The following is an 18,563-nucleotide window of genomic DNA, read 5'->3' on the forward strand; positions in this document are numbered from 1 at the left end:
CCAGCAGGGAATCAGCTGTAAATGTCACACTCACTATGGATGAAATGGGGAGTAGGGAGGAAGAATAAGGGAAAAGGGAAAGGTGGAAAACAAAGGCCAAAAAAAAAAACAAAAACAAAAGTCAATCACATGAGTCCCAGACGGAGGAAACGGGGTCAACAGCATTTCTTCTCAAGAAGATCCGGGGCTTTTTGCATGCTACAAGCTCAATATGAGTCAACGGTTTGAAATGAAAGGTGTAAAAAGGAAAATGCACTACAGGTGACTTCTTCTGAGGGAGACTTGGCTCCCGCCTTCCCTGCTCTATCTGATTGGCAGCAGTGCCAGTTACATTCCCATGGTGCCCCGGCTCTTTGACTTCAGGGAGGGGCTCACTTCCTCAGACTTCCTCCCCCTCCCTGACCACATTGACTTGACTGCTGATCAAGCAGACCTGACTGCAGTACTGACCAAGAAGATAATCCCGAAGACCCCACTTGTGGGCACAATTGCTGAGGCTAGAATGGCCGTTGCTGTGGCCACTCACAGAAGGTATATTAGCTTTATCTATCACAATCATACCTTAGAATTCCAGGCTGACAAAGTGAAAAAGAGATAAGCTTTATCATGGACGCTGTGGTCCTGAGCTCGAAATTTCAAATCGCAGATGCATTTAAAGCCTCGATATATGTTCATGCCAAGACATAGCTGTCTATGGGCTCCCCACCACAGACAATGGCAAGATCAGCAGCCACCTAGTGGGCGTTATCTCCTCTTGGGATATGGACGTTTTAAGGAGGAAGAGCATGACTGCTTCCTGGGCGAGATCATAACAAAGTGAGAGGATCTAATGTTGGCTCACACTAGAGGAAGGTAATGAAATCCTATTGTGGGGCATGAAAGGGAAGACATTCATTGTGGTTGAGAATGATAAACTACCAGTCATCATGATCTATACAAACCTGAAGAGGAACCTGGACTACGCCTTGTTTTCCAAGAACACCAAGAAATAGCTTCTTTGTGCTGGTTGCTACAGGCACCCATGACGATAAGAATTACTGTATTTCCCCATGTATAAAATGCACCTTAGTTTTGGGGCCCAAAATTTGAAAGAAAATGTATTACATAAAGTTATTGAACTCAAGTTTTATTCATCTGCTCGTAGCTTTCAGGCATCTTTTGGGCAAGTCTGGTGCATTGCGTACGCGTGCTTAGTCCACTCTGTTTCATGAGCCTGAATCACCGATTGTGTCCTCCCCTGAAATCAGTAACTTCTTTTTCATCAGCAATTCTTCTTGCCTCTTGCTGAACCATCTTTGTGGACACAGGAATTCCAATTGCCCTTTGCTCTTCAATCTGTATCTTCAAATCCCTCTCTAAATCAGGCATTTTGCTGACTTGCCTCTCATGGACTTCTGCCGTAGTGTTTTCAGTAGGGTTTCTTCTTCCTGTAGCCCATCTCGGATTGTTTTCTCTGTTGGAGGAGGACCAAACTTACGTTCAGTAGCACGATTTCCATTCACTTTTGCAAACTGAATCACTTTTAATTTGAATTCAGCACAGTATGAAAATCTTTTCTGAGCCGTTTCTGGGCAGAACGTGGCAAAATGTAACCTAATATACTGGTAACAAATGCGAAACAATGAGCGCAAAGACAACAAGTGAGAAAAAGAGGGAAATGCAAGTAAAAAAATCTGGAGCAATGAGCGTAAAGACAAGTGTGAAAAAGCAGGAAATGCAAGTAAAAACATCTATAACCACTGTATAAGATGCACCCAATTGTGGAGGACTCTTCCCAAAGAAATGTCATGTTCCAAATTAACATCATCAAATAATTCAAAGAGAAATGCCACAACCTTCTAGTTACTGGTAACAATTTGGTGACATCTACACAGGCAAAAAACCAAAAAACCCAAACTTGATTGGTGCTGGAATATGTGCCCTGTGGGTTTGCATGGTCAGTGGCTCCATCAGTGTCATGTAGGATATGGGTATGTGGGTGTTCGTAGGCCACAGTAATAGGTAAGATGTCAGAATATGCATTGTGCTTTAGTTTCCCAGTCATCGCTGATTGTAGCATTTGGAATGCAGAGCACATTGCCAAAGACCTTATCCTTGAGACTTCTACAGTAATGACAGCCTCTCTGTTGGCTGCCCTCACAGGCATGTATTTCTCTGACGGGATCTAGGTAAAGAAATTGTAGGGAATGGGCTCACTGGATAATACGAACAAAAGCCGGTACAGCCAGAATCGCTGTTTTAGTGAAGTAGACAAGATCAAAGTGACTCGAGGTGTGACTGGGGCTGTGTGGGACAAACTCCACTCAAAGGTTCATTCCCTACTTGATCACTCTCTTCCAGCACCCCTGCCAAGTTAGCGATACCAAGAATACAATACAAATGAGAGCCATGGTTTCCTAGAGGGAGAAGGAAGGGGAGCTGAAATTTGAAGAGGACCTCATCTCCCCAGGAAAGACGGTGTTCACGGACTTCATTTACATCAGGCAGCTAGGTGCTGCAGTGGGTGGAGTGTTGGCCTTGGAATCATGATGATCTGAGTTTGATCCTTGCTTCAGACATTTACTAGCCTTGTAGCTAGGCAAGCCACTTAACCACTGTTTGCCTTGGTTTCCTCATCTATAAAAATGAGGATAATAATAACATCTATATGCCAGGGTTGTTGTGAGGGACAAATGAAATATTTGGAAAGTACTTTGCAAACCTTAAAGTGCCATAAAAATGATTATTATTATTTATTGTCAAAGGTGCAGCATCATAATAGCTAGCTAATGTGAAGGTCAAAACTGTTTTTAATATATTTTATTTTTTCCCCAATTACATATTGAAGCATTTTTAAACATTTTTAAAAACCTTTAAGTTTCAAATTCTATCCCTCCCTTCCTCTCCTCCCCCATCCTGAGATGGTAAGCAATCTGATATAGTTTATGTATATGAAATCACGTAAAACATTTCTATACCACTCATTTTGTGTAAGAAGACTCAAATAAGAGAAAGAATGAAAGAGGGAAAGAAAAAAGGAAGGAAGGAAGGAAGGAAGGAAGGAAGGAAGGAAGGAAGGAAGGAAGGAAGAAAGGATGGAAGAAAGGAAGGAAGGAAGGAAGGAAAGAAGGAAGGAAGGAAGGAAGGAAGGAAGGAAGGAAGGAAGGAAAGAAGGAAGGAAGGAAGGAAGGAAAGGAGGGAAGGAAGGAAGGAAGGAAGGAAGGAGGAAGGAGGGAAGGAAGGAGGGAAGGAAGGAAGGAAGGGAGGGAGGGAGGGAGGGAGGAAGGAAGGAAGAAAGGAGGGAAGGAGGGAAGGAAGAAAGGAAGAAAGGATGGAAGGAAGGAGGGAAGGAGGGAAGGAAGGAAAATAGCATGTATTCATATATCAGTTCTTTCTCTGGAGGCATATAGCATGCTTCATTACTAGTCCTTTGGGATCGTTTTGTGTCATTGTATTACTGAGAATAGCTAAATTGCTCACAGTTCTTCATTGTACAATCTTGCTATTACTGTGTGCAATGTTTTTCTGGTTCTGTTCACTTCACTTTGCATCAGTTTATGTAAATCTTTCTAGGTTTTTCTGAAATTGTCCTGCTTTTTATTCCTTATAGCACAATAATATTCCATCACAATCGTATGCCATATGTTTTTTAGCCATTCCCCAATTGATGGGCATCCCTTTGATTTCTAATTTTTAGCTACCACAAAAAGAGCTGCTATAAATATTTTTGTACAAATTGGTCCTTTTCTCCTTTTTTTATGTCTTTGAAATATAGACCTAGCAGTGGTCTTGCTGGATCAAAGGGTATTCACAGTTTTATAGCCCTTTGGGCATAGTTCCAAATTGCTCTCCAGAATGGTTGGATCAGTTCACAACTCCACCAAGAGTGCATTGCTGTCCCAGTTTTCCCACATCCCCTCTAACGTTGATAATTTTCCTTTTGTCACATTAGCCAATCTGATTGGTGTGAGGTGGTACCTCAGAGCTGTCAAAACCTGATTTTAAAGGTTATTTTTTTGACAAATAAAGATTGGAAAAGTCATAGTTATATATCTCTGGGTGCTTTAGTAAACAACCACCATCTAAATCTGGCCCTGGATTTAGCACGGTGCTTGAAAATATAGTGGATGCTTTGATGTTTGTTGAACTGAACTCTTGGGTTTATTTGTATTAAATATGTTTTAGGCATATGTGTGTGTGTGAATCTGTTACTTTTCCTAGTTCTAACCTGCTTTTAAAGGTTCCCCTTGATCTTTCAAGTTGTAATTCATGTACCCATTTCTGCACATTCTATACTCTAGCCATATTGGATAACTTTCTGCTCCCAAACATTCCCTGTCCTTTTAAAGACTATTAGAGGCAATCCCTTTTTCATGCAGTTTTGCTCAATAATTTTAGAAATACCAGTGGATTTAGTACCTGAGTGTCCAGAGAACCTGGAATCAAATCCTCACTTTGCCATTTCTATGTAACCTTATTCAAGTTTCATCTCTCGATTTCCTCATCTTTGAAATGAGGGGCCTGGATTAGATGACCTCAAAGGTCTCTTCCACCTCTATGTTCCTAAGAATATGTTTTGGGGGTGGTCTATTTGTAAAATTGTTCAAGTTTGTCTGCTGTATCAAAACAAAATGTATTTGTTTAAATCTATCGGTCCTACGGAGTCAGAAGTGGGACCTAGGCCTTCACCATTTATTCATTCATAAAACAGATGTAAAAAATGCCTCCTGTGTTCAGAGCACTGTGCTAGGTTTCAAGAGAGATGCACAGTTTAGATAAGACAATTTCTGTCTTTAAGGAACTGAAAATCTGAGATATGACAAAACAGATGGTTGTAAAACACAATATTACATAATATTTTCATTAGAATGTTGGAAAACAAAGTGCTCTGTGAGATGACCATGTTTCCCAAGAAGGGACAGACACCCTCTGTACCTATCCCTTCAAAGACTCTGCCCTACTAAGACTGGGGGATGGGAAGAGGAGTTAATCCATTCAGATCTGGAATGTGGTCTGGGGCAGAACTACATCCATTTGGAGGATGAGTCAAATCTCCCCCCGGTCCCCATAATCTAAATGACTTCAATGGATGCTTCATGCCATCTGGCCATCCACCAGTATACCAGGGCCTAGCATCTGTCCAGTTGGCAGCCCCAACTCATTGGGCCAGCCCCTATTTGCCTTTTCTGCCTCTTGCTCAAGTTATAATAATCGGTTCAATTCCTTGTACTCAAAAGGCAGGCCAATATATTGCCCTGTGGGTCCACTGACAATCCTTATGGCTGCCTAGCCTAGACTAAATGTGCTTTGACCATGAATATTGCCTACTTCTGACACTCTAAAATGTAAAGTTCTCAGGGGCAGAAACTCATTTTTGTGTTTGTATCTTCAGCACCAATGCCTAGAACATAGAATGAATGGGGTCAATAAGAATGCCCTAGAATAGCATTTCCACAGGCCCTTTGGGGGCTGTATTCTATGCACAACTATGCTGTCTTTGCTTAGTATTTACCGCGTGTTGATTGATTGACACCAGTTGAGTGGAGTTATGGGAATGAGAAAAGGCTTCCTGGAAGAGGTGGCATGTGAGTTCAATTTTAAAGTATGGATTGGAAATCAACAGGAAAAGGAAAGGAAGTACATTTTCAGACATAGGGAACAGTGTGACATAGAGAAGGGAAAGTGTAGGGAATGTTCTGAGAGCAGAAAGTTATCTGATTTAGCTAGATCATAGAGTATGCAGAAATAAGTATGTGAGATACAACTCGAAAGATGAAAGGGTACAAACTTGTGGGTGGCCTTGAATGCCAGGAAAAAGAGTTTGCACTCTGTCTTACCACATGGCCCTACTCTCCCCAATCCATGATTGTCTCCTTTAACTAGACATCCAGACTTCCACTATACCATACCCCATTCCTCCTCTCACCCTCTGGTCTCTTTAAGCTCTGGCCCTCCTTCTCCCTCTTCTTCCTCCCTCCCCACCCTGACCTGTTAATTGCCTCCTCTCCTTCCCATCACCCATAGGCCCATCCTTTCCATTACATGAAGAATCTCCAAAGAAAACAGGTTCTTGCCTTTCTGGCTCTGAGGGTGGATTCCCTTTGTTCTGGTAACTTTGATATCCTCATAAGAGGTGGTCTTCTTCCTTCTGTAATGTTCTCCACCACCACCCCTAACATATACACACTTGTTTAATCTCCCCCAAGTCCAAGTAACAAGAGGGCCCAATGCCACCCTTCCCTGAAAGAGGAAGGACGGAGGATAGAAGAATCATGAGCTCCCTGACCTAGTAGTGGCTATAAATGACACAGATTCTGTGGAGAGATGAAGAAAAAAAAAACAAAACAGGATAAAGACAAAGAAGAAAGGGAGAAGGGGAGAGTCAGAGATAGACAGAGACAGAGAGAGACAGACAGAGACAGTCTCTAAAGGAGAACGAGAGGCTGAGGAAAAGAATGATGACAATGAGGAGGCCTTTGGTGGAGTGAATTCTCAAGGCTTAGGCATCTTGCTCCCCCAACACCCAGCCTAGAAACTTGACCCTCCCTTGCTGAGAGTAAGGCATCTGGTTCCCTGTTCCTAGTGTATTATACTGAAATGAAAAAATATTCCTCCCCTAACACTAAATGCTGCTGTTTCTTCTTGGGTTCTCAGGACCTGGTAAGTATATTGATTTCAGGGAGAGGGACCTTGGGACCCATGAGAAGAAACAGAATATCCATGAGTGTCTGGGAGAGACAGAGAGAGGAGCCTTTGGATTTAGGCTATTCCCATCCCCCACTCCAACCCCCAGCTCATAGTCACCAAATTTCACTCCTTCCAGGATTGTAGAGAATGAATCCTAAAATTACAGACTCCCAGAGTTAAGGGAGGAACTTCCCACAGCCTACTGAGATGCAAGAAATATCTGCAGTCAGTTTCAAACCCGGCTTCAGCCATTACCTATATGACCTTGGGCATAGAATTCACCTCTAGGCAGACAGGTGTGACAGTAGATAGAGTGCTAGGTCTAGAGAAAGATCTGAGTTCAAATGCCATCTGCTTCAACTAAAAAGCAGAATAATAATTGTACCTACGTCACGGAGTTGTTGTGAGGCTCAATGTGATCTACAGGGAGGGTTAAAATGGGGATTATAACAGGATTTTGTAAAGAATTTAGCCCAGTGACTGGCTTATCCTTCATTTTTGAAGAAGACCGATGATATCTCAGGGCAATGTCTTGACTCCTACACGAATTGGATTTAGGTGAGTCAGAATTACACAAAGTCCTTCAGCTTCACTCTCTCCTCTAGAGCCATCAAAGTCCAGTGGCAAGCCAAAAGTCGGGATGACTGGCAATGGCCCAGGACGCAGCAGATGACCCTGATGTCTTCAATGTCTGACCTAACGCTAAGAGCTCCACAGGACCAGCTTCAGACACCTTCATGACCGTTGGAATAAATTGTTCTCATCCACCCATTCTTCAGGGTAAGTCTTGACATGTTTGGGGCAAGTCTTCACACCCCCTAACTTGTACCTGAGAGCACATAGTAGACACTTAATAAATGCTTATTCCCTCCCTGCCCTTCCAGACCTCAATGTCCTTATCTATACAGTAAGAGGGGTTAGACCATTCCCTTTCCATTTCCAATAACTTATCGTTCCGCTTGTTTCTCCACAGTATCCCACGACAGTGGCAGCCTCCACTTGAAGAACCTAAATGACAGGAAATTCACCACCGGGCAGTCAGGCCATTCCAGTTTTGGACAGTTCAAATTGTTGAGAAGTTTTTCCTGATACAGAACCTACCTTTTCTGCCACTTATTTGTTCCCATTTCTACCTTCTAGGCACAACAAAACAAGTGTAATTCCTCTCCTACATGACAGCTGTCATGTCCCTGCTAAGCCTTCTCTTGCTCAGGTTAAATAAAACCCCGGTTCTTTTAATCAATCTTCATGTAAATGGCTTCTGGTCCCCATAGCATACTCCTTTGAAAAGATGCCAAGCTGTTGATATCCATCATACAGATGTGTGGAAATCCAGGCCTGGAGGCTTGGACTCAAGTTGGGGGCCAGAATGAAATGAAACACTTGTAGTCTAACTTTTAGTAAGGAGAATGGGGGAGAGTAGAAATAAGCATTTATGTAGCATCTACTATGGGGCAGCTAGGTGGCGCATAAAGAGAGCATGGGGACAGGAGTAAGGAAGACTCATCTTCCTGAGTTCAAATCCAGCCTCAGACACTTAGTAGGGGTGTGACCCTGGGTAAATCGCTGAACTCTGTTTGCCTCAGTTTCCTCATCTGTAAAATGAGCTGGAGAAGGAAATGGCAAACCGCTCCAGTATCTTTACCAAGAAAACCCCAAAGGGGTTCAGGAAGAGTTGGACATGACTGGAACGACTGAATAACAAAATCACCTACTATGTGCTAGGAGCCTTATAAAAACTCCGTAAAGAAGATGCTATTATTATCTACATTTTACAGTAGAGAGAAGCAGAGATCAATCGACTTCCCCAGGGTACACAGCTAGTAAGCATCTGAGGCTGAATTTGAACTCAGGTCTTCGGACTACAGGCCCAGCACTCTATGTATTGTGACACCTAGCAACCTCACTCCAGCAGCTTTTAAACTAAAAGGAGGTTTATTTAACCTCCTCAGTTTATTTAGGGAAAGGATAGTCTGATCCGCACTAAGAATCCTGAAGGAAGAGTTTCTATCTCCTGGCATGCCAGCTTTTTGTACTAAATGCCACCGAGAGTTATATCAAAGACAGACAATCAAAACCTGAGGACTGCTTCAGTCCCTTTTAAGTGCTGTATAACTGAGGAGATTGAGGGTGTTGCCAGTATTGCCCTCTCTTTGTCTCTGTAGAGGCCATAGAAGCCCATCAGGGTCTCCCCACCCCCTCTATTTCTTTATGAAGTTCGTATTAAGGATACAGTCACAATAGCTCAAAGGCTCCCATTAGGAAAATCCCTGACATTTAGTCACTCTTATTTAAATTATCTAATTTAAAATATTGTTTATCTCCAGCTAACCCCTGATCTCTTCATGGTTGAGGCAAAATTCCGGTTCCTGGCAAAGCTTAAGTAAAGAAGCAAGCTCAGTATGTTACAGGGTGTGTCGCTGGGGAGACATGGGAGGGGGAGCCTTTGAAGAGGTGGCTACAGCTCCACAGCTTCTGTTCTTCCATGGCTGTGAGGGCGGGCAGCTCTGCTCTGGCTCACCCATCCCTGCCACGACTCAGCCTTCCTTTAACTCTTCCATTTCTCCTGTTGACCCAATGTCACAGAGCCATAGACTTTCCAGTTCAGTTCACTAAGTCCTCAGAATGGATGGGGAGGCTGACCCCCGCTGCTGCTGCCGCTTCTTAACTTTTGGGGTCTATCCTTCCTCAAAGTCCCCAAGATTGTGTTTCCCTTTAAGAACTCCCAGTTGCAAATTTTTTCTTTTCTTTTTCCACAATAGAGGGAGAGGTGGGAGAGAGAAAAATGCTGATAATTGAAAACAATTAATTTAATTACAGATTAAAAAAAAAGCTAGAATAGTTCAACAAGAAAACAAAACTTCCCAGGTTTGATTCAAGCCCTCCTTCTGACTCTAGCTCATGAGAGCCACAAATCATTCTGAGGGTTGATACTGAACGTTTGTCTGAACTATAAAACCCCAGAATACCGGTTGATTCTCAAACCCCTGTTACACAAGAAATGGAGCACCTGTGGTATTTTTGTTGTTAATTGTTAGACCAAAATTAGCACAAGCAGCAGAGGATCAATCCATATTTTGTTGTACCTTAGCCTCAGAGGCTGCATGAACAATCATCTGCAAACAAAAAATCATGTGTCAACACTCCCTCTACTTTGGTCTTGGCTTGTAGCCTTTTCAAGTTGAAGAATTTATCATCAGTGAGGGACCTGACCTTGATGCTATGTTTATCCTCACTGAAAGTATCCACACCATCCATACATGGAACCATTAGTGGCAACAAATGGAAAAATTTTGAATGCTGTGGATAAGTTTACTTAGTTTGGCAGTATACTTTCCAGGGATATACACATTGTTAATGAGGTTAAGGTTAATCGCCAGAGCTAGCTCAGTGTTTGGGTGGCTCTGCGGGAAGGTGTGGGAGAGAAGAGGTATTAGACTGACTACCAAACCGAAGATCTACAGAGCCATTGTGCTGATCTCATTGTTGTGTGCCTGTGAAACCTGGACAGTCTTCCAGGGCCATGCCAGGAAACTGAATCGCTTCCATTTGAATTGTCTTAGGAAGATTCTGAAGATCACCTGGCAGGATAAGGTACCAGACCCTGAGGTCCTTACTCGAACTAAACTGCCAAGCATTCAAACTCTGCTTCAGAGAGCGCGACTCCAAGGGGCTGGCCACCTTGTTCAAATGCAAAATGTATGCTTGCCAAAAACTCTATTTTATGGAGAACTCACACAGGGCAAGTGTTCACATAGTGATCAGAAGAAGTGATACAAGGACACTCTCAAGATTTCTCTTAAGAACTTTGGAATTGATTGTGTGACATAGGAGACACTGGAACAGGACCACCCAGCATGGCAAGTCCTCATCAGAAAAGGTCCTGTGCTCTATGAGCAAAGCAGAATTGAGAGAGCTCAAAGGAAACCCAGGATGTGCAAATTTAGAGAATCCACCCCGAATGTTCACTCAGACTGTTTGTGCCTGACCTGTGGTAGAGTACTCCAAGCTTGTGTTGGTCTGATCAGCCACAGTCAGACACACTGAAACTTGACTCTAGGATAGTGATGTCATTTTAGTCCTCTTCGAGAACAAAGGACAACCAACACAAGAAAAGAAACTAGCCCTATCTGCTTGGAGTACACTATTGCTCCTACCACCATGTAGCATCCGAAACTGAACGTTATAATCACAATGTTTTATGACCAGTATGGACTGCACCTGAACTGTCACCTTTTTCCTTCTAGAGCATCTTAATGCCATCTACGATCCTATTAGTATTTTTTCTATCATGTCACAGTATTGATTTCTATTGATTTTGCAGTCCATTAATGGGTACAAGATTTAGACATAAAGGATGACATCATAAACAAATTAGAGGAGCATGGAAGAAATTACCTGTCAGATCTGCATAGCCAAGAACTTTGTGACTAAACAAAAGGCAGCATCACAGAAAGGGAAATGGACAATTTTGTTTACATAAAACTTAAAAGTTTTTGCACAAATAAAACCAATGCAGCCAAAATTAAAAGAAAAGCAGGTTACTGGAAAACAACTTTGGAGTAAGTTCCTTTGATAAAGGTCTTATTTCTAAAATATTTAGGGAGCTGATTAAAATTTATAAGAATAAGAGTCATTCCCAAATTGGTAAATAGTCAAAAAGATACAAACATCTAATTTTCAGAGGAGAAAATCGGTTGGTTTGGTTGTTGTCCTTCATTCTGGAAGAGGACCAAAATGAAATCGCTTTGCTAGAGTCAAATTTCAACATGTCCAACTGTGGCTGATCAGACCAATACAAGCTTAAAATGTTCTACATTTTGGGCACATGTTGGACACAAATAATCTGTGTGAACATTTGGGGAAAGTCATCAATAGTCATACGGAAAAAATTATCCAAGTCACTAATAATTAGAGAAATGCAGTATTCTTATGCAGTGTTTCTAAGTTTGGGTTGTTAGTAATTCTGTGGAAACACTGGCTTAATACCTCTTTAAGTTCTTCATGGTAAATTAATTCTTCCATTTATCTAAGTTTCATTAAAAGATGATAATCTGTTATTTCTCTCTGCACAATTCAAAGTGCACCTATTTCATGAATTTAAGTAGATGGTTTTAGATTCGTGGTGAAATGGTTCCTGGCCCTTTTAACTTCTCTATGGACAGATGATGGTGATGGTTTTAGCCCAGACATACACATTCCATTTGGCCCCTTGCTCTCTTCTTCACATGCCACTGTGCTCCCAGTGATCCCCACCTACAAAGGTGTGGATCTTTCTGGGCTGGGAGAGGGAAGGGTCAGTCCACACTTGAAGTATTATGTTCAATTCTGGGTGTCACAGTTTAAGGTGACTGATAAGCTGGATAGTATGTACAGAAAAGGCTTCACCAGCCTATGTCTTATGAACAAAGGCTGAGCTAAAGTGGGGGGTCTTTAGCCAGAAGAAAGGACAAGACACAATAACCTACCCTCAGCCATGTAAATGGATGTCTAGTGGAAAAGGGAATAGATTTGTTATCTTAAATAATAGATGAGTAAGAGTAACTGCTAATAGGAAAGGCTTCTCCATTTTAAAAAATAATTAATATTTAATGAACTAGTTTTCAGAGGAAAAACCAAAGCCATATTAGTATTAATATTAAAAACCACATTTGAAATTATCCAAAAACACAAATAATTCAAGAAATGTAGTATTCTTATGCAGTATTTCTAAGTTAGAGCTCTTAGTAACTCCGTGAAAAGGTTGATTTAATATGTCTTTCAGTTCTTTATGGTAAATGAATTTCTTCCATTTATCTAGGCTTCCTTTTTTAAAAAGATAACCTGTTATTTCTCTCTATAAACAATTGAAATATACCTGTTTTATGAATTTAGTAGATGGTTTTAAATTTTAAGTGAATTGGTTTCCAACATTTGGGACCGAAGGCTCAAGCTAATTAATTACCTAATAAGAAAGAGATTGCAAGTTCATTGATGAGAAATAAATTATCTCAACATACCCCTGGATTGGAAGGAATAATAAAACTAGGAAGAATAGGAATAAGAAGAATAAAATTTATATTATAACACTGAATCAAAGGGAAGGCTAAGGCTGAGTGACCTAGTGTTGAGACCTCAAATCATTTAACCTTGTGCATTTGGCATTAAGTGCCTCTTCTCTCCAACCTACTACACATATGGGCTCATCTCTTCCTTTTAAACCTGTTGCATTTAGATAAGTACCTCACAGAATTTAAGATTTAGAAGGGATCTTGGCAGCTATTCAGCCCAAATGGATTGTAGTGAGAATAAATTTGTTGCCTTAACATAACGGATTCCATTTTGTGTTAAGCCACCATTTTGTATGAGATGTTTGTTGTCATTTTTCATAACTTGTTTTCAAAATTAATATAAGCACGTGTTTAGTGTAGGTTGATAAATAATCTTTTTGTGTTCATAAATAACTAGTAAACATATGGACTCCCTCAGGTAGAATAAACCACCAATGGGAAAATTTGGTAAACAATCTCATTAGTTTATATCATTAGGCATCAATCAAATTAATTGGCAAACAATTGTCCTTGACCATTGATCATAATTTGAGTATAACCAGCCAATGTCCACAGCTAGAAGTATAAAAAACCCACTAGAGATTTTCAGTATCTGGTTTGACCTTGGATCCAAACCAAAACAACTCCTGCATTCCCCTACCCCACTGGAGACTCAAGTATCAGGTTTGTTGGCTTCAGAGCAGTACTGATTGACTGAAATTTGCTGACTTGCCACCTGCCTCCTCAAAGGGTGACGTATGACATGCAGTTGGGCAGAGAAGGAACCTTATTGGGTACTATAGTGTAGAAGATATGCCTACTGGGAAGCCCCAGGAAATCAGGTTGGTGGTTTGCTTCTAGTGGGATTAATGTTTAATAGAAAATATAAACTGATGTTTGCATGCATATGATTAATAAAGTTTGATTGCTGGCATTGAAAAGTCTGTCTAATTAATTAGTGAGTCCATTGTACTAGTTAGCATAAGTAACAGTAAATAAATTTTGATTGTGTACTGATCCCTATATGAAGAATACCCATTTTAACACTGAATAAGTGACTCTCCAACCTGGGCTTAAAAACCTCCAAGGAGGTGGAATCCATCTCCTCAAGATAACTGGTTCCACTTTGGGATAGCTGATTACTAGGAAATTTTTCCTGACTTTAAGCATAAATTCAGCTCTTTGCAACTTCTACCATTGATTACTTCTGGCCCTGCCCTTTGGAGCCAAATAGAACTTCTCTCCCCCATGTAACAGCCTTGTCACGACCTGCCTCAGTCTTCTCTTCTCTGGCCTAAACATGCCCATTTTCTTCAAATGATCTTCGTATGTAAGAGATGGAAGGCCCTTCACCATCCTGGCTGCCCTCCGATGAATATTCTCCATCTTATTAATATCCTTGAACCATGGGGTCTAGAACTAAAGACAATATTTAGATGAGTTCTGGCAAGGGTACAGTAAGATTATCATTTCTTTATTCCTGGAAACTATTCCCCTCTCTTTAAAAAAAAAAAAAACAACTGAATTAATCAATGAATGTTGTCAAAATGACAGAAGTGATAGTCCAAATAGACAAAATATTGGTCTCCTTATGGAAAAGAAATGGAAGAATGCTTTACTATTAGCATGAGCTTAAATTCTGGGCCTTACACATGTAAAGGGCCTTTTCCCCCCAGTTACTTGTAAAAATCTAGTAATATGAGGGCTATGTAGGTGATGTCTGTGCTTATTGATTGCTGCTAGTACTTGTCCTACCCATGGAGCTCTCCAAATATAGGTTATTAGAACTGAAAGCTATCCCAGCCTCATTTGGTTATCCATCAGGAAGAGCCTATGGCATAAAAGATGCTGTACTATGTTCTAACTCGGTAGTTCCCAAATGGGGTCCGAGTATCCCTGGTAGTGCCTGAGATTCTTTCAGGGAGTCCAAAATGTTAAAACTATTTTCAGAATAATACTAAGATGTTATTTACCTATTAAAATACTCATCTTCTTTACAAATACACATCTATGTGAGGCCAGACTTTCTTCATATACTTCACCCAGAGCAACATAATGCAACAAATTGAGTGCAGAAGCATATACGAAAATCCACCTGTCCTTATTTAAGCTAGACATAAAAAGGTGAGCAAAAATATGTACCGGGGTGGGGAACCTGCAACCTTGAGACTACGTGTGGCTTGAATTGTAAACCAATGCCCTTCTCACTGATTTTTTTTTTGTTTCAGAATATAGTTGTTTTTCATTTAAAATGTTACTTACATTAACATGTAATGGGATTATTATTATTTTAAATTAATTAATATTTTTAAAATTTCATCAGTTTTAATTTCTAACCCACATAATCAAAAGCTCTTTGGGATTCTCAATAATTTTTAAGAGTGTATAGGGTGAATTTGGAACTCAAAACTTATAAACGTTTTAAAAAATTTTTTTAAGAGTGTATAGGGATCATCAGACCAAAAAATTGTTCCAGATGATTCTGACATGTTTTTCATGATAGAGATCAACCTTTAGATACACATACTTAGATACACATTGTTATAGTATATAAATGGAAAGACAGTTCATGCCTCTAATTCTGCAGAACCACTGACATCTTCTGGTAGTATCTTATATTGCTTGTGTGGATTTATTCCACACTGGGTGTGGCATTTCTGCCCTATGTCTGCTTTGTAGTGTGCGTCGCTGAATTTGGTCCCCCCAATCTCAAGATGACTGCTGAGCATTAAGCATTTATCTGGGAGCTTCTCCACTGGTCTCATGGTGTTTCTGACAACCTTAGTCTCTGCTGCCAGTTTCTGGGGTTGACCTCTTTAGTACCAGCTGCTAGTCAGTTTGTGGTGGCTAGAATTTTCCTGATGAAGACACACTGATAGCTCTTTAACCTTAGCTACTACACCCAACTAACAAAATGAAAGAGTGGGGATGACAGAGGGGTCAGCCTGTTGGAGGAGACAGGATGGAATGGGATCACTTGAACAAATACAGAGGTCAGCCTTGTTGAACAAATAGAGAGGTTAGCTAACTTCATCATGTGACATAGGAATGAAGGAGGAGATAGTGGTGGTAGGTGATAAGAGTGATAAGAGATAAGGAAGAAGAGAAAAGAGGGGGGTCAAGGGAAGTGGCCTCAACTTTTTCTGGAAAATATGAAACAAAGTTCTCAGTTGAGAGAGTGAGGAGAGGGGGAGCTATGGGAGGCTTGAGGAGGGATAAAAATGTTTAGAAGAGCTACTGTGGAGAGTGGCATAGTGAGTTGATAAGGGAGGTATAGTAGGATTGCCTAGCAGCAGTGAGGGCCCAGTTGAGGTTATGTATCAAATTCGGAGCAGATTCCATCAGAATGATTATGTGATTCCCTCTACCTTTGTTCAGCAGCACGCATAGAGGAGCAAAGGTGACAAATGGTGGAAGTGACTCAAGGCTGAAGCTTGGCTGGGCATAATCGGTGATATCATAAGGGTGCTAGAGATTCAAGAGAGTGGACAATGCAGAGTTGAATCAGGTCACCAAGGAGTCAAAATGGGGAGAAGAGGAGAGTGGTTAGTGCAGAGGAGACAGCCTGGGAGAGAATTGAGAGGTCGAGGGGCTGGTGCCCCTCACAGTATGAATGAAGAACAGGATTTTTTAAGGGAAGGCAGAGGGAAGGGTGAAAAGCCAATACGTTATGACTAGATGGGGGAATTTGGACCTTTGGAACATAGAGGCAGTACATTTATGGGTGATGGCAAGATCAATAGCATGGTCATCTTTGCGCATGGCTGAGGTGCAGTAGGGGCATAGCTCTTAAGAAGCGAATAGGTTGAGGAAATGAGTAGGTAGCATGATTGAGAGAGGATGAATGCTAGGTGGCACAGTGAATAGAGCACCAGCCCTGGAGTCAGGAAGACTTGAGTTCAAATCCAGCCTCAGATGCTTACTAGCCGTACGACCCTGGGCAGTCACTTAACCCTGTTTACCTCAGTTTCTTCATCTGCAGGATGAACTGGAGAAGGAAACGGCAAACCGCCCCAGTAGCTTTGCCAAGAAAACCCCAAAAGGGGTCATGGAGAGTCAAACACAACTGAGACAACTAACCAACAACAATGAGTGTAAAGGCAGGAGCTGAAGGGGTGAGAAAGCTTGTGAGCCAGATACTGAATTATTGAGAAAGAAAGGGGAGTGACCTGAAGGTCTGTGTACCCCCTCCTCCCCACCCCCCATCCTTTCTCCTATAAGTGGCAGACATTGACTTCCAAATGTCTTTATTCCTTTCATTGTTATTCAACTCGTTTTCAGTCATGTCTGACTCCTCACGACCCTATTTGGGGTTTTCTTGGCAGAGACACTGAAATGGTTTGCCATTTCCTTCTCTAGCTCATTTTACAGATGAGGAAACCGAGGCAAATAGAGTTAAGTGACTTGCCCAGGGTCACACAGATGGGAAGGGTCTGAGGCCAGATTTGAACTCGGGAAGATGAGTCTTCCTGACTCCATCCGCTCTATCCACTGTGCCACTTAGCTGCTCTTTTATTCCTTTAAGCTATTTTTAATTCCTGATTTTTTTCAATATAAAACTATGGCTGATCATGTGATCTATGTTTATTCTTATTTGCAAAAAGAGGGCATCATCAGAGAAGTCCAGCAAATGTCCGGTGGTACGCAGGAGAGTTTTTATCCCATCTTGGGGGCTCTGAGATGTTATAGAGCAGAGTCCACTAAACCAAGACCCCTTTGGGTCACCATAAGTTAACGTTACTTATGCTATATTGTATTTTTATTTTGTTAAATATTTCCCAATTACATTTTAATGTGGTTCAGGTCACCTTCAGGAAGGGGGTGGGGGCGGGGGGGGGCGGGGAGGCCCTGTGTGATTGATACCTCTGTTACAGTGAACTTTGTTATTTTGATCATTAATAACTTTTGCCAAACTTCCCAGTGCAGACTCTAAATTGGGTCCCAGTTTGTCTTATGTCCCTCAGGCTAAAAGCATAAGCTGGGTATCCAGGATACTGGTGGGGAGGGCGGGTCAGGCACGTGAGTCATGTGGTCTCCCTCCACTGTAACCTTCCTAGAGTTGGTCCATTGGAGCGAGGGCAATGACTGAGAAATCACTTGGCTCAGTGGGAGGAGAAAGGTGTGTCTAGGAAGCATGGCCATGCTCAAAATTCCAAAGGTGCAGAACAGGGGACAACGGCAGACATCCCAGTGCCTCTTCCCTATAGGGTGGCTTTCCACCACTCCATACTTTGCCAGACAGTGCCACCTACTGGTCACAACGGGAAGCCAGGTGTCCAGTTATATGCTGGAATGAGATGCTTAAGTGGGGAAGGGGTGGAGAAAGGACTTATGGATGAGGTGGGGGAAGCCCAGGCAACAGACAAAAAGACATCTATCTTAGGGTCTCCCCCTCTACTCTATATCAAAGGACTCTTGACTACCACTTTTAGAGAATAACTATGCCCATAAAGTTCATTCAAACAACTATGTGACACCAGTCACAACGGCTATTTCAAGACTAACAGCTTCCACTATACCTGTGACACTGTTATCATAGAGGCATCTAAAGACAAACAACTGACAACTAGAGAAAATTCAAAACCTTATAAAACACTGTGGAACCAAAAGCAGCCTGGAGGGATCTTGGCATTAGCCATGGAGCACTGGACTTAGAGAGAGGGGGCCTGGGTATGAATTTAATCTCTACCCAAGGCATCTGTGATAGAGTGATAGAGACTTGACCTCAAAGAAAGGAGGACCTGGGTTCAATTACTGCCTCCAGTCCTGGACGAGTCACTCAGCTTGTCAGTGCACAAGTGGAGAGTAGGGATCACTCACCTGGACAACTGAGGTGGTCAGTATAAAAAAAAATTTAAATCTCTTCTG

The 18,563-nt window shown here is 41.7% G+C and overlaps 1 pseudogene; it reads left to right on the forward strand.

The window, feature by feature from the left end:
* Window positions 1-337: 337 nt before the first annotated feature.
* Window positions 338-2,400, forward strand: LOC118857985 (annotated as a pseudogene).
* The last annotated feature ends 16,163 nt before the right edge of the window (window positions 2,401-18,563 follow it).

The sequence above is a fragment of the Trichosurus vulpecula genome, chromosome 7 (genome assembly GCF_011100635.1).
Source record: "Trichosurus vulpecula isolate mTriVul1 chromosome 7, mTriVul1.pri, whole genome shotgun sequence".
Taxonomy (NCBI): Eukaryota; Metazoa; Chordata; class Mammalia; order Diprotodontia; family Phalangeridae; genus Trichosurus; species Trichosurus vulpecula.